This window comes from Scyliorhinus torazame, chromosome 22 (assembly GCF_047496885.1).
Source record: "Scyliorhinus torazame isolate Kashiwa2021f chromosome 22, sScyTor2.1, whole genome shotgun sequence".
Classification (NCBI taxonomy): domain Eukaryota; kingdom Metazoa; phylum Chordata; class Chondrichthyes; order Carcharhiniformes; family Scyliorhinidae; genus Scyliorhinus; species Scyliorhinus torazame.
Genome location: NC_092728.1, coordinates 45,933,098 through 45,950,165, shown reverse-complemented (window position 1 = coordinate 45,950,165; position 17,068 = coordinate 45,933,098).

The following is a 17,068-nucleotide window of genomic DNA, read 5'->3' as shown; positions in this document are numbered from 1 at the left end:
CGGCAGCACCATCCAAAGCTGCAGACTGGCTCGCTGACCTCTCGGAATTTCTCCACTTGGAGAAGGTTAAGTATGCCATCTGAGGGTCAGAGGAAGGTTTCCTGGATACTTGGGGCAGTTTGTCGGCCTGTTCCAAAACCTGTTCGAGGTCAGCAACGAGGAGTAAGCTAAGAATAAAATAAAACAAGATAGATGAGGAACCAAAGGACTGTGCAACCCGGGAGCAGGAGAAAGGCGGAAGGAAGGTAGGTAAACCACACAAAAGGGTGCTGAATCCAAAGCGGGGGCGGGGGGGGGGGGCGGACAACGGGGAAGGGAGGAATTATTGACCGATTCAGAGGGCAATGAAAGGTACACAGAGTTAGTTAAATTAAGGACAAAATAATCCTCTCTGTACAATAATGTAAATTAGTGCGGGCAAGAAAATGTCATGTATACACACAACTATTGATAAATAAGAGAAAAGCCAATAAAAAGATTAAAAAAAGAAAAAGAAATCAACATTGAGAGATACGGGAGCTAGTCAATCTTTGATGGAAAGAGAGGAGTTATGTAGTTTGGGAGGAATATTGCCAGAAAAGGTGGTAATATGTGGAATTCAGGGTTAGAAGAGTAGTGTTCCATTATATAAGGTGTGGTTGGAGAGTCCAGCGAAGAGTGGTGAAGCGGTAGTAGGAGTAATAGAGAAACTATCTTGTCCAGGAATACAGTTTATCTGGGGTAATGATACAGCTGGATCGCAGGTGGGAGTGATGCCTACTGTGGTTGACAAGCCAGTGGAAAATCAAACAACTGTGTTGTTGAAGGACGAATATCCAGGGATTTTTCCTGATTGTGGAGGAGCAAGGTTGCAAAGTCACAGGTTTAAGACAAGAGGAGAGATCAAAGAGTGAAGATAAAGTTTGAAGTTCAATTATCAGAAACGATTTTTGATCAGATGGTTGGAAAAGAAGAACAGCTGGAGGATGAAGTGGATATTTTTAGTTCAGGAAAGTTGGCAGAGTTACAACAGAAAGATATAGAAATAAAACAGATGTACCAGAAAACATACATGGAAGAGGAATCTGAGTGTATACCAGAGTGTATTACCTTAAAAATGATGTCTTAATGAGTAAATGGGGACCTTTTCATATACAGGCGGATCAAAAGTGGGCAGAAGTTCAAGTGATATTGTCGGTAGGGTATAGAAAGGAGGTGTTGCGAGTTGTACATGAGGTACCAGTGGGAGGTAATTTGGGAATAAGGAAAACTCAAGCTAAAATACAAAAACATTTTTATTGGCCTGGACTACATAAAGATGTAATTTTGTCGATCATGTCACACATGTCAAGTGATAGGGAAACCTTAAGTGGTGAAAAAACCCATTCCAGAATTTGAGGAACCTTTTACAAGGGTCTTAATTGATTGCAGAGGACCGCTTCCTAAAATGAAAAGTAGGAATCAATATCTTTTGACTATAATGGATATGTCTACTAGGTTTCCAGAGACCATTCCAGTATGTAATATTACAGCTAAAAAGATTGTGGAGGAGTTAACTTAAATTCTTTACTAGATATGGACTACCCGTAGAAATACAATTGTATCAAGGATCAAATGTTACCCCGAAGTTATTCAAGGAGGTTATGGATAGCTTAGGAGTAAAACAATTTAAATCAACCATGTACCATCCAGAAACTCAGGGAGCATTAGAACGGTGGCATCAAACGCTAAAGACAATGTTGAGGGCCTATTGTCAAGATTATCCAAAGGATTGGGATAAAGGAATTCCATTCGTGCTGTTTGCAATTAGGGATGCACCTAATGAATCAACCAAATTTGAACTAATTTTTGGTCACGAGGTAAGAGGACCATTTAAATTGATTAAGGAGAAATTGGTGAATGAGCAGTCTGAAACAACATTATTGGATTATATGTCAAATTTCAGGGAACGGTTAAATAAAGCAGGTGAATTAGCTGGACAACATTTAAAAGTTTCACCAGCATGTGATGAACCAGGAAGCGGACAAGAAAGCAAAAGTTCATTGTTTTGCCAGAGGAGATAAAATGTTAGTATTGTTACCGGTGGTCGGTGAACCTTTAGAAGCAAGGTTTTGTGGACCTTATCAGATTGAAAGGAAATTAAGCGAGGTGAATTATGTGGTAAGAACGCCAGATAGAAGGAAAACTCACCGAGTGTGTCATGTAAAACATGTGAATATGCTTAAAATGTATTTTGAAAGGGAAGGAGAGCAAAGGAGGGGGTTTTAGTGATTCTAACTCAAAGTGAAGAACCGAATCCAGATGACTCTGAATTTGACATTCCTCAAATAAAATTGGATAACGAGGATGTTCTTTAATATTGGGTAAATTATTGAGTTATCTTACAGAGGAAAAACACATTGACCTGAAAGAGTTATTAATGTCACATGGGCAAGTTTGTGGAAATAAGTTGGGAAGTACTAAAATGGTTATACATGATATAGATGTGGGAAATGCTGTTCCAATTAAACAACATCCATATAGACTTAACCCTCTTAAAATTGGCATAGGTTCAAAAAGAAACTGAAAGTATGCTTGAAAATGGCATAATTGAAGTGGGTTGCAGCGAGTAGAGTTCACCCATAGTGATGGTACTGAAACTGGACGGTACCCAACGATTGTGTGTGGACCATAGAAAGGTTAATGCAGTTACAAATCAGACTCTTATCCTATTCCACGGTTGGATGAGAAAGTGAGACAATCAACTTTTATCTCCAAACTGGATTTACTCAAAGGTTACTGGCAGGTACCATTATCTGAAAGAGCGCAGGCGATTTCAGCTTTTGTGACTCCAAATGGTATATACCTGTTCAAAGTTATGCCATTTGGCATGAAAAACACCCCAACCACATTTCAACGGTTAAATAACAAAGTCATTTCAGGATTCTCCAATTGTGCGGTGTACATAGACGATCTGGTAATTTTCAGTCAGACATGGAAAGAACATTTGAAGCATTTGATGGAGTTATTCGATCGACTTCAGGAGGCGGGTTTGAGGGTAAACCTAGCCAAAAGTTAGTTTGGAAAAGCCCAAGTCATGTTCCTTGGCGAAATAATTGGACATGGACAAATGGTCCCACGGGATGTGAAAACAAAAGCAATTGGGGAATCATAGAATTTACAGTGCAGAAGGAGGCCATTCAGCCCATCAAGTCTGCACTGGCTCTTTGAAAGAGCACCCTATCCAAGGTCAACACCTCCACCCCATCCCCACAACCCATTAACCCCACCAAACACTAAGGGCAATTTTGGACACTAAGGGCAATTTATCATGGCCAATCCACCTAACCTGCACATCTTTGGACTGTGGGAGGAAACCGGAGCACCCGGAGGAAACCCACGCACACACGGGGAGAACGTGCAGACTCCACACAGACAGTGACCCAAGCCGGGAATCGAACCTGGGACCCTGGAGCTGTGAAGTTCCCAATATCCTCGACACAGAGGGAAATAATGAGATTTCTTGGCATGAACCTGGGACCTCAGCAACGTGCTAACCACTGCGCCACCGTGCTACTCTGAAACAATTATTTTTATTGATCATAATCCATTGTCGTTTTTGGAGAAATTCAAGAATAAAAATGCTGGACTGATTTGATGATTCATTACAGCCACTTAATTTAAAACTTATACATGTGGCAGGACAAGAAAACTTGATAGCCGATGCTTTGTCATGAATGTGATGAAGAGAAACAGATTCGATGGTGGAAGACAAAGAACTAAAATGAACTGTATTATTGCAAATGTTTGCCTGTTTTGATGTTTTAAAATGTATGTATGTTTATTGCCAAGTGAAAAGGTGAAAAATGGGGACTTCCGGGTGCGGCGATGACCAGCTGAGTCGCACGTTTCGGCAGCTCCCGGTGAAACGGACTTTTGGGCTCTTGATAGGAGCCCCAACGGCAATTTTGACGGCTAAAAACACTGTGTGGTAAACCAGAAGGGAATCCCCCCTGGATACGGATGGAAAAAGGAGGAGAAAGTGGCCGGATTGCAGTGGATCCTTTAGAACAGCAGCAAGGAAGGCAAGCAAAAACCAAGATGGCGTCGGAAGGTGGCAGTTTAACATGGGGCCCTGAACAACAAGAGTTCTTGAAATGCTGTGTGGAAGAGATCAAAAAGGAAATGAAGAAAGAGCTGTTGGCCCCGATACTACAGGCGATCGAAGGGCTAAAGGAGGAACAAAAGACCCAGGAGCGGGAGCTTCGGGTCGTGAAGGCAAAGGCAGCCGAGAATGAGGACGACATACAGGGCCTGGTGGTGAAGACGGAGACGCAGGAGGCACATCAGAAACGATGTGTGGAAAGGTTGGAGGCACTGGAAAACAACGCAAGGAGGAACAACCTGAGGATTCTTGGTCTTCCAGAAGGTGTGGAGGGAGCGGACGTCGGGGCATATGTGAGCACGATGCTGCACTCGTTAATGGGAGCGGAGGCCCCGGCGGGTCCGTTGGAGGTGGAGGGGGCATACCGAGTGATGGCGCGAGGACCGAGAGCAGGAGAAATTCCCAGAGGCATAGTGGTGAGATTCCTCCATTTTAAGGATAGAGAAATGGTCCTTAGATGGGCGAAGAAAACTCGGAGCAGTAAATGGGAGAACGCGGTGATCCGCGTTGATCAAGACTGGAGTGCGGAGGTGGCGAGAAGGAGGGCGAGCTTTAATCGGGCCAAGGCGGTGCTTCATAAAAAGAAGATAAAATTTGGAATGCTGCAACCGGCAAGACTGTGGGTCACATATCGAGGGAGGCACCACTACTTTGAGACGGCGGATGAAGCGTGGACTTTTATTGTGGAAGAAAAACTGGAATGAGTGGGTTATTAAAAAGAACGTTTGAACAAAGTGGTGGGGCGAATGTGGGGGGCAAAGAGGGGGGTTAAAAAGGGGGGAAAGAGGAGTTTTATGTACTAATCCTGCGATGTGGTAACTTTTCTCTCTCCCACAGGTGGTGATGGGGGGAGGAGGGGAGGTGGAGGAGATGGGGCGTTGGCCATTGGGGGCGGGGCCAAGGGAGAAGCGCGGGCTTGGTTCCCGCGCTATGATAATCATGGCGGGAATAGAGAAGCAGGAAGGAGGGGGCGTCGCACGGTGCGAGCCGAGGTCACGGGGGGAAGCCGAGGTCGGCCAGAGTTTGCTGACTTCTGGGAGCAACATGGGGGGAGTAATTACGCTAGCGGGGGATCTAGCGGGGGGGGTGGGAGGGGGGAATTACTGGGTTGCTGCTGCTGGGGAGAGGGGGGAGCTGGTATGGGGGAGGATGGGCGGGGGGGCACCGCCTGGGGGAGATACAGCTGCGTGGGAACCGGGTGAGGAGCTGGAAAAAGGTGATGGCTAATCGACAAGGGGTGGGGGATAGGAAGCCCCCCAACTCGGCTGATCACGTGGAACGTGAGAGGGCTGAATGGGCCGATAAAGAGGGCACGGGTACTCGCACACCTTAAGAAACTTAAGGCAGATGTGGTTATGTTACAGGAAACGCACCTGAAACTGATAGACCAGGTTAGGCTACGCAAAGGATGGGTGGGGCAGGTGTTCCATTCGGGGCTAGATGCGAAAAACAGGGGGGTGGCTATATTAGTGGGGAAGCGGGTAATGGTCGAGGCAAAGACTATAGTGGCGGATAACGGGGGCAGATACGTGATGGTGAGTGGCAAACTACAGGGGGAGACGGTGGTTTTGGTAAACGTATATGCCCCGAACTGGGATGATGCCAATTTTATGAGGCGGATGCTAGGACGCATTCCGGACCTAGAGATGGGAAAGCTGATAATGGGGGGAGATTTTAATACGGTGTTGGAACCAGGGCTGGATAGGTCGAAGTCCAGGACTGGAAGGAGGCCGGCAGCAGCCAAGGTACTTAAAGATTTTATGGAGCAGATGGGAGGTGTAGACCCGTGGAGATTTAGCAGACCTAGGAGTAAGGAGTTCTCGTTTTTCTCCTATGTCCATAAAGTCTACTCGCGAATAGACTTTTTTGTGCTGGGTAGGGCATTGATCCCGAAGGTGAGGGGAACGGAGTATACGGCTATAGCCATTTCGGATCACGCTCCACACTGGGTGGACTTGGAGATAGGGGAGGAAACAGGAGGGCGCCCACCCTGGAGAATGGACAAGGGACTAATGGCAGATGAGGGGGTGTGTCTAAGGGTGAGGGGGTGCATTGAAAAGTACTTGGAACTCAATGATAATGGGGAGGTCCAGGTGGGAGTGGTCTGGGAGGCGTTGAAGGCGGTGGTTAGAGGGGAGCTGATATCAATAAGGGCACATAAAGGGAAGCAGGAGAGTAAGGAACGGGAGCGGTTGCTGCAAGAACTTTTGAGGGTGGACAGACAATATGCGGAAGCACCGGAGGAGGGACTGTACAGGGAAAGGCAAAGGCTACATGTAGAATTTGACTTGCTGACTACGGGCACTGCAGAGGCACAATGGAGGAAGGCACAGGGTGTACAGTACGAATATGGGGAGAAGGCGAGCAGGTTGCTGGCACACCAATTGAGGAAAAGGGGAGCAGCGAGGGAAATAGGGGGAGTGAGGGATGAGGAAGGAGAGATGGAGCGGGGAGCGGAGAGAGTGAATGGAGTGTTCAAGACATTTTATAAAAAATTATATGAAGCTCAACCCCCGGATGGGAGGGAGAGAATGATGGGCTTCTTGGATCGGCTGGAATTTCCCAAGGTGGAAGAGCAGGAAAGGGTGGGACTGGGAGCACAGATCGAGGTAGAAGAAGTGGTGAAAGGAATTAGGAGCATGCAGGCGGGAAAGGCCCCGGGACCGGATGGATTCCCAGTCGAATTCTACAGAAAATATGTGGACTTGCTCGCCCCGCTACTGACGAGGACCTTTAATGAGGCAAAGGAAAGGGGACAACTGCCCCCGACTATGTCTGAAGCAACGATATCGCTTCTCTTAAAGAAGGAAAAGGACCCGCTACAATGCGGGTCCTATAGACCTATTTCCCTCCTAAATGTAGATGCCAAGATCCTGGCCAAGGTAATGGCAATGAGAATAGAGGAATGTGTCCCGGGGGTGGTCCACGAGGACCAAACTGAGTTTGTGAAGGGGAGACAGCTGAACACGAATATACGGAGGTTGTTAGGGGTAATGATGATGGCCCCACCAGAGGGAGAAACGGAGATAGTAGTGGCGATGGATGCCGAGAAAGCATTTGATAGAGTGGAGTGGGATTATTTGTGGGAGGTGTTGAGGAGATTTGGTTTTGGAGAGGGGTATGTTAGATGGGTGCAGCTGTTGTATAGGGCCCCAGTGGCGAGCGTGGTCACGAATGGACGGGGATCTGCATATTTTCGGCTCCATAGAGGGACAAGGCAGGGATGCCCTCTGTCCCCATTATTGTTTGCACTGGCGATTGAGCCCCTGGCGATAGCGTTGAGGGGTTCCAAGTGGAGGGGAGTACTTAGGGGAGTAGAAGAACACCGGGTATCTTTGTATGCGGGCGATTTGCTACTATACGTGGCAGACCCGGCGGAGGGGATGCCAGAAATAAAGCGGATACTTGGGGAGTTTGGGGATTTTTCAGGGTATAAATTGAACATGGGGAAAAGTGAGTTGTTTGTGGTGCATCCAGGGGAGCAGAGTAGAGAAATAGAGGACCTACCGTTGAGGAAGGTAACAAGGGACTTTCGTTACCTGGGGATCCAGATAGCTAGGAATTGGGGCACATTGCATAGGTTAAATTTAACGCGGCTGGTGGAACAGATGGAGGAGGATTTCAAGAGATGGGATATGGTATCCCTGTCACTGGCAGGGAGGGTGCAGGCGGTTAAGATGGTGGTCCTCCCGAGATTCCTCTTTGTGTTTCAGTGCCTCCCGGTGGTGATCACGAAGGCTTTTTTTAAAAGGATTGAAAAGAGCATCATGGGTTTTGTGTGGGCCGGGAAGACCCCGAGAGTGAGGAAGGGATTCTTACAGCGTAGCAGGGATAGGGGGGGGGGCTGGCACTACCGAGCCTAAGTGAGTATTATTGGGCCGCTAATATTTCAATGGTGAGTAAGTGGATGGGAGAGGAGGAGGGAGCGCGTGGAAGAGATTAGAGAGGGCGTCCTGGAGGGGGACTAGCCTACAGGCTATGGTGACAGCCCCATTGCCATTCTCACCGAGGAACTACACCACAAGCCCGGTGGTGGTGGCTACACTGAAGATTTGGGGACAGTGGAGACGGCATAGGGGAAAGACTGGAGCCTTGGGGGGGTCCCCGATAAGAAACAATCATAGGTTTGCCCTGGGGAGAATGGATGGGGGATATGGAATGTGGCAAAGAGCAGGAATAACGCAACTGAAAGATCTGTTTGTGGATGGGAAGTTCGCGAGTCTTGGAGCGCTGACCGAGAAATATGGGTTGCCCCAAGGGAATGCATTCAGGTATATGCAACTGAGGGCTTTTGCGAGGCAACAGGTGAGGGAATTCCCGCAGCTCCCGACACAAGAGGTGCAGGACAGAGTGATCTCAAAGACATGGGTGGGGGATGGTAAGGTGTCAGATATATATAGGGAAATGAGGGACGAAGGGGAGACTATGGTAGATGAACTAAAAGGGAAATGGGAAGAAGAGCTGGGGGAGGAGATCGAGGAGGGGCTGTGGGCAGATGCCCTAAGCAGGGTAAACTCGTCGTCCTCGTGTGCCAGGCTAAGCCTGATTCAGTTTAAGGTATTACACAGGGCGCATATGACTGGAGCACGGCTCAGTAAATTTTTTGGGGTGGAGGATAGGTGTGCGAGGTGCTCGAGAAGCCCAGCGAATCATACCCATATGTTTTGGTCATGCCCGGCACTACAGGGGTTTTGGATGGGGGTGACAAAGATGCTTTCAAAAGTAGTAGGAGTCCGGGTCGAACCAAGCTGGGGGTTGGCTATATTTGGGGTTGCACAAGAGCCGGGAGTGCAGGAGGCGAGAGAGGCCGATGTTTTGGCCTTTGCGTCCCTAGTAGCCCGTCGCAGGATATTGCTAATGTGGAAAGAAGCCAAGCCCCCGGGGGTGGAGACCTGGATAAATGACATGGCGGGGTTTATAAAGCTAGAGCGGATTAAGTTCGTCCTAAGGGGGTCGGCTCAAGGGTTCACCAGGCGGTGGCAACCCTTCGTCGAATACCTCGCAGAAAGATAGACGGAATGGAAAAAAGAAGGCAGCAGCAGCAGCCCAGGATCGGGGGGGGGGGGGGGGGGGGGGGGGGGGGAGGAACCAGAAGGACTCTCAGGGTTGTTAATATATACTGTATAGTATGTATAGGTCGTTGCTACAGATAATTATATATTGGACTGTTAAATTATATTTTTGGAGAGTGTTACTTGTGACAAGGCAGTTGCCAATCAGGGCTAGTTTTCATTTTTGTTATTTATTATTTTATTTTTTTTATAAAATAGGTCATTGTTATTTGTGTTGTTATAATATTGTGTAAAGGATGCACAATGTACTGTGTTGGTTGACCAAAAATTTTCAATAAAATATTTAATTTAAAAAAAAAGAAAAGGTGAAAAATGAAACCATCTTTGAAGCTGATGGTTTATTTATTTTTTCTTGGGGGAGGTGTCATGTGAGTTTCTCTTTAAGAAAGGTTTGGTCTCCTATCATGTGACTTGTAGCACATTGGGCTGTGGCTGTCAGGCGAGAGGGGTTTTTCTTTTTAGGTTTCAGTTTGACTGCTTTGGACTGCAGAAGGAGAAAGAGGTGTTTCCCTATTTTTCTCTGTTTTCATTTTAAAAGCTGTTCCAGTAAAAAGCACATTGGTTGTGGCTAACTGCCATGGTAACTTTAAAGATATAGTTGCTTTCTGGAAGGAGTTTTAACCTGCTGGTTGGAACTGGATCAGAATTTCAGGAAAAGGACCAGTCCCATTCAAGTGAGAATACAGTGTGCTGGGCCACACCCTTGAAAAAGGGTTTTGGTTTAATTGGATTTTGTTATTGAATTGGAACAGCTAAGGGGGAATTCATTAAGTGTTATACATAGATTACTGTAGCTGTGTGGTGTCTTTATGTTTGTAATTGATAAAAATTCTTGCTGTGTATATATGTTGACTACATTCTTAGAATAAACCTTGTTTTTATTAAAGTGTCTGGGACGTCTGATGTATCACACCTGCAGTGAAAGCTTTTGTGCTCATCCTAGCCAAATTCAACATAAAGGTTATAGGTCAGGTGAAGTTCATAATACACTTTGCAGTTTCTAAGCCCTGGCCCATAACAAGACCAATGTGGTGAAGTAATGTTCTCTACCCTGGAAGGCGACCCAAAGTTTGGCTGGGTACAGCATTCTGAACTTCACACCATTCTTATACAGGGCTGCCTTGGCTCTGTTGAATTCTGCCCGGTGCTTTGCCAAGCCTGCCCTAATGTCCTGGTATATCCTGATCGAATGTCCTTCCCATTTGCAGGACCTTGTCTGTCTGGCCCAGCTCAGGATTCTTTCCCGGTCCTGGTATCGGTGTAGCTTTGCGATTATGGCTCTTGGATGTTCCCCGGCCTTGGACTTTTGCCGGAGTGGTCTGTGGGCTCTGTCTATTTCTGGTGGCTTGGAGGTGCCGTCTCTTCCCACCAGGTTACCCAACATTTGGGCCGGGTATTCTGTGGGGTTCCTGCCCTCGGTTCCCTCCGGTAGGCCCACTATGCATAGGTTCTGATGCCGCGATCGGTTTTCCTGATCCTCGACCTTTCTCCTTAGCGGCCCTTGGGTCCCCGTCAACCTTGCCATCTCCGTTTCCAATGAGGTGATCCGGTCGCTTTGGTCCATCGAGGCCTTCTCCAGCTTTCTTATGGTTGTATCCTGGGTCTCCAGCCACACCTCTGCCGTTTCCAGGGCCGCTTGCAGGGTGATCAGTGTCTCTGCCACCTCCACCTTGACCATTGCCCTCATCTCTGCTTTGATGGCCTCAAGGAGCTCATGGAGTTCCTTTGTAAGGAACTCTCTTCATCCATTCGTCGGGAATTCTGTGTGAGGCCTGGTGGTCCCTCTCGGTCAGGCGTGGCTGGGGCCTCATCGCCCCGCGTGCTTTCATCTTCTCAGTTTGCCTCTCCAAGCCTTTCCTGCCTTTTCCGTCCTTCGGCCCCTGAAGCTGTTGCTGCTGTTTGGCATATCATAGAATTTAAAGTGCAGAAGGAGGCCATTCGGCCTATCGAGTCTGAACTGGCACCTGGAAAGAGCCTAAGCCCACACCATCACCCTATCCCCATAACCCAGTTTTTTTTGGACACTAAGGGCAATTTAGAATGGTCAATCCACTTAACCTGCAATCTTTGGACTGTGGGAGGAAACCAGAGCACCCGGAGGAAACCCACGCAGACATGGAGAGAACATGCAGACACCGCACAGACAGTGACCCAAGTGGTATTTGAACCTGGGACCCTGGCGCTGTGAAGCAACAGAGATAACCACTGTGCTACTGTGCCACCCAGGTATTGTTGGAAGAGGATGAGGGGTGTTTTTCCCTGATTTTGGCAGGTTATTTTGAGTTTAAACTGCCTAATTCCAAGTTTTCAGGAGGAGAACCACCGTTCGTGCGTCCGCTGAGCAAATAACCAACACCGGAAGTCCCTCAGGGTACAAATTTATGAGGGGCATAGATAGAGTAACAAAATAAAATTGTATCCTTTGGTGGAGAATTTTAGGACCGGGGGACAAGTGGCAGAAGGGTACATGAGGAAGAACATTGTTATGCAGAGGGTAGTGGGAGTCTGGAATTCGCTGCCTGAGTTAGTGGTACGAAGTCTTACAACACCAGGTTAAAGTCCAACAGGTTTGTTTCGATGTCACTAGCTTTCGGAGCGCTGCTCCTTCCTCAGGTGAATGAAGAGGTATGTTCCAGAAACACATATATAGACAGATTCAACGATGCCAAACAATGCTTGGAATGCGACCATTAGCAGGTGATTAAATCTTTACAGATCCAGAGATGGGGTAACCCCAGGTTAAAGAGGTGTGAATTGTGTCAAGCCAGGACAGTTGGTAGGATTTTGCAGGCCAGATGGTGGGGGATGAATGTAATGCGACATGAATCCCAGGTCCCGGTTGAGGCCGCACTCATGTGTGCGGAACCTGGCTATAAGTTTCTGCTCAGCGATTCTGCGTTGTCGCGCGTCCTGAAGGCCGCCTTGGAGAACGCTTACCCGGAGATCAGAGGCTGAATGCCCTTGACTGCTGAAGTGTTCCCCGACTGGAAGGGAACATTCCTGCCTGGTGATTGTTGCGCCTCTTCATACCTCTTCATTCACCTGAGGAAGGAGCAGCGCTCCGAAAGCTAGTGACATCGAAACAAACCTGTTGGACTTTAACCTGGTGTTGTAAGACTTCGTACTGTGCTCACCCCAGTCCAATGCCGGCATCTCCACATCATGAGTTAGTGGTGGAAGCAGAGACCCTAAACGTTTTTAAAAAGTATGTGGATCTGCACCTTAAGTGATCTAAGCTACAGAGCTATGGACCAGGCGCAGGAAGGTGGGATTAGAAAGGGCACCTGGGTGTCCTCAGGCTAGCATGGACAAAATGGGTCAAATGGCCTCCTTCTGTGCTGTAACCTTTCTACGCTTCTGCGTTTATCCCCTGTAATTGTGTTAACTCCAATAAATGTATACGGCAAAGGAATGAGTCTGAAGCTTGTCTTTTACTTTCAACAAGTTTATTCTCAGAACAGCTCAACCAAGTGTCAGCCGCCTTCTGTTCCGCCCACGCCCAACTGTTCCAGCTGAGTTCACATATAGTTGAACCAATGATCATCACCTGTCTTTAACAATGCAATTGACTTGATAACTTATTTCTGAAGGACGGAATTGTTGCTACAGTGACATCCTAGACTTGGTGTTGTGTAATGAGAAAGGAATCATTGGCAATCTAGTTGAGCAAGATCTCGTGTGGAAGAGTGACCATAACATGACAGAACTTTTTATCAGGACGGATATGGATGTAGTTGATTCTGAGACTAGGGTCCTAAATCTAAATAAAGGAAACTACAATGATATGAGACACAAATTGGCTATGGTGGACTGGGAAATGTTACTTGATGGGAAGAGGGTGGATAGGCATTGGCAAACATTTAAGGAGCGCATAGTTGAACTTCAACAATTATTTATTCCTGTCTGGCGCAAAGGTAAAACAGGAAAGCTGGCCAAACCATGGCTTAAAGGGAAACTGGAGATCCAAGGAAGAAGCTTAGAAATTGGCCGAGAAAAACAATAGACTTGAGGATTGGGAACAATTTAGAATTCAGCAAAGGTTATCCAAGGGATTGATTAAGAAGGGGAAAATAAATATAAGAGTAAGCTTGCGGTGAACATAAAAACTGACTGTAACAGTTTACATTGGGATGTGAAGAGAAAAAGATTGGTGAAGACAAATATAGGTCAGAAACAGGGGAATGTACAATGAGGAACAAAGAAATGGCCTACCAACTAAATGCACACTTTGTTCTGCCTTCACAAAGGAGGACACAAATTACATAGCAGAAATGTTGGAGAACACAGAGTTTCGTGAGAGAGAAGAACTGAAGGCGATCAGTATTAGTAGGAAATCAACATCTGGGGGCTTACCATTGATCAGAAATTGTGGCTACTGTAATGATATGTATATAGTCAGGTTAGTGAAGGGCTAATTATTAAATCTCTGTGTAACTCAAACACTAGAGGGCACCGCTACTTCTCTGTATATAAATCAGACCTCAGGGAATGCTGGGTAGCGTTAGTGAAGGAAAAAGCAAGAGAACAGCACTAGAAGGAGATTAGGTTAGATAGAGTTAAAACGAGGTTAAATCATAGTATTATTAGTGACTATTTAGATTATTGATTACTGCTGGACAGATTCAATATTACTTTATTATTAACTATAGCTCAGTAGCGTGTGCAAACTTCATTTAATTAATCGTTATACAATAAATTCGTTTTGTTTCAATCTATTGATTGGTGGATTCTTTGTCATCAACACAATGGACTATTCTGGAAGAAAAGACAAAGAACACAATATAGTACCATCAAGGGTAATATAACATGGTACCAGAGTGACTACTGAAGCTAGTTACATAGTTTAGTAAGGATTTAGTTAGAAAAACGAATACACAACTCGAATTTCAAAGCACCGACCTGTTACTGCGGGACATCGGAGAATCCAGGACTGATGGAAAAAGCTCACGCTCCATGACAACTCCGGATCACCGGTAAACTTGGTGTTAACTGAAGAGTGTTCAAGCAGCAGTTTCAATTGTATCTGGCTGCTTCAGATTTAAATAATGCGAGTAGTGAACGTAAATTAGCTGTTTCTAACCATGGCAGGTCCCCAAGCCATTGTAGTAACTTATTTCAATTTGCTGCAGATCAAGATAAGACTAAATTTGAAGTAGTTATAGAAAAGTTTGATCTCCATTGCAAAATTCAGACAAATGAAACTGTTGAGCGTTTTATCTCCAATAGAAAAATGCAAAACAAAGATGAATCAATTGATTGCTTCGTGACTGACCACAAACTGTTAGTTCTAACTTCTAATTTCTCCGTGTTAAAGGATTCAATTATCAGGGATCAAATTGTCTTTGGTATAATCTATAACAAGATCAGAGAACGTTTGCTGAGACAGAAAGATCTCAAGCTTGAAAACACGATCAAAATGTGCAGTTTGCATCAATTATCCAAAAGTCAGTATAATGAAAATATTTTCCGAGAAAAGGGCGCAAAATGAACCTCGAGGTAGAATGTGTTAAGACATGAAAAAAATGCACGTTTCGGACAGCAGCCATCTTGGCATGCGCGTTCTAAACCTACACATGCGCACTTCGCAAAAAGATGCGAGATGAAGGAAGATCGATCTGCGCATGTGCGAAGAAGTTTTGTGCATGATGACATGTGGGAGGTGTGGAAATGCCCACCCTCAGAAAAAATGTCCAGCTCGAGAAAAGATTTGCTCACAATGTGGCAAACACAACCACTTTGCTGCTCAGTGCAGACCCACTCTCAAATTTAAATCTTTGAATTTAAATTCAAAACAGATGAATGTTAGAAGTGTAGATCCAAAGGAAGAAGGTTTTCAAGAAACTTTTTCCAACGATTTAGATGCTTATTCTTTGGAAGACTCATTCTTCATAGGCATTGTTGAAGTATGATGGAACCACAGAAGTCTCATTTCCTCTTAAGATAGTTCACTCAATCAACACAGATACGGAATGGAACACAGTACTTCAAGTTAATAATTAAAAGGGTAAGAGAGATTTGAGGATCTTCGCTGATGAGTTTGAGGTTCTTATAGGGGCGATCTCTTCAGAATGCGAGATGTTGCAAACCCTTGGTGGGCTTAGATCTTTTAAGGACTACCATCCATTAGAACTCCAAGACGGTAGGTCTTCCTCTGGGAAATCACACAGGAGATACAGGTCTGTGCAATTCTATCATGCAGCCATCAGTTGGACTCTGTCTCCCTGAGATATTACTGACGTTTTCTAGCTGAGTTTACAGCAGATTTTACATGCACTCTGCCTTTCAACTGCTTTCCTGGTCTCTGTGCAGAGATTCTGGTTGTATCATGAAGAGAATTCTCAGCTGAATTAATGAAATGAAAATCGCTTATTGTCACAAGTAGGCTTCAATAAAGTTACTGTGAAAAGCCCCTAGTCACCACATTCCGGCGCCTGTTCGGGGAGGCTGGTACGGGAATTGAACCGTGCTGCTGGCTGCTTTGGTCTGCTTTCAAAGCCAGCGATTTAGCTGTGTGCTAAACCAGTCCCATAGAACATAGAACAGTACAGCACAGAACAGGCCCTTCGCCCCTCGATGTTGTGCCGAGCATTGTCCGAAACCAAGATCAAGCTATCCCACTCCCTGTCATTCTGGTGTGCTCCATGTGCCTATCCAATAACCGCTTGAAAGTTCCTAAAGTGTCCGACTCCATTATCACAGCAGGCAGTCCATTCCACACCCTAACCACTCTCTGAGTAAAGAACCTACCTCGGACATCCCTCCTATATCTCCCACCCTGAATCTTAGTTATGCCCCCTTGTAACAGCTACATCCACCCGAGGAAATAGTCTCTGAACATCCACTCTATCTATCCCCCTCATTATCTTATAAACCTCTATTAAGACGCCTCTCATCCTCCTCCGCTCCAAAGAGAAAAGCCCTAGCTCCCTCAACTTTCCCTCATAAGACCTATCCTGCAAACGAGGCAGCAGCCTGGTAAATCTCTTTTGCACCCTTTCCAGTGCTTCCACATCCTTCCTATAATGAGGTGACCAGAACTGCACACAATACTCCAAATGTGGTCTCACCATGGTCGTGTATAGTTGCAGCATAACCCCGCGGCTCTTAAACTCAAGCCCCCAATGGATTTTCCCAGCCATTCACACAGAGGTTTAAACTGTTACAGATGTGGTGGGAGAATCTGCTCACAGCCTTTCAAACTAGTAGTTCCCTTCACATGTCTGGCTGTTTCCTGCAGTCCTTTAAGTAGGAGTGTCTTCCACAGGTCTGGCTGGGAGCTTCTTAAAACGCAGAGAGAGCTGAGAGAGTGTGCCTTAAAGCTGCTTCATGCCTGGATCTTTCACAGAACTGACAATATGGGGCTTACTTCTCCTGTTCCAGAAGTTTCTGAAAAGGTCCACCAATCCCAAACGGGAATCTATCAAAGGCCTGGATATCAAAGGAGCTGATTGGCTGCTGGCCAAGTCCATCAACATGACATGACGGGCTTTGCCACCGAGCATACTGAATCTGCTGGATCAGTTCACATAGCAACTTGCAGCGGATGAGGGGGAAAGGGGGTGGGGGGGGGGGGGGGGGAAGAGATCGAAACCAAAAATCTGTGAATCTAAAACCAACCAGCAGGATAGGCAATAAACAAGAAATATGAATCACGCCAGGATTTAGCAAGTTCCTTACACTACACATCGCCTCACGAAAGTTGATCCTAATCAGTGCTTGAGTGCTAAACTTGCAGATTTCCAGTTGAGCGCCTCTTAGACACATTAGTAATCAGCAATTGGCCCCACAATTAGGAGCCAGAACCAGATTTTTAAACACAGTCTCTGCCTGTCTTCACTCAAAATGAATGATGAAATCTTCCACACGCTTCTGC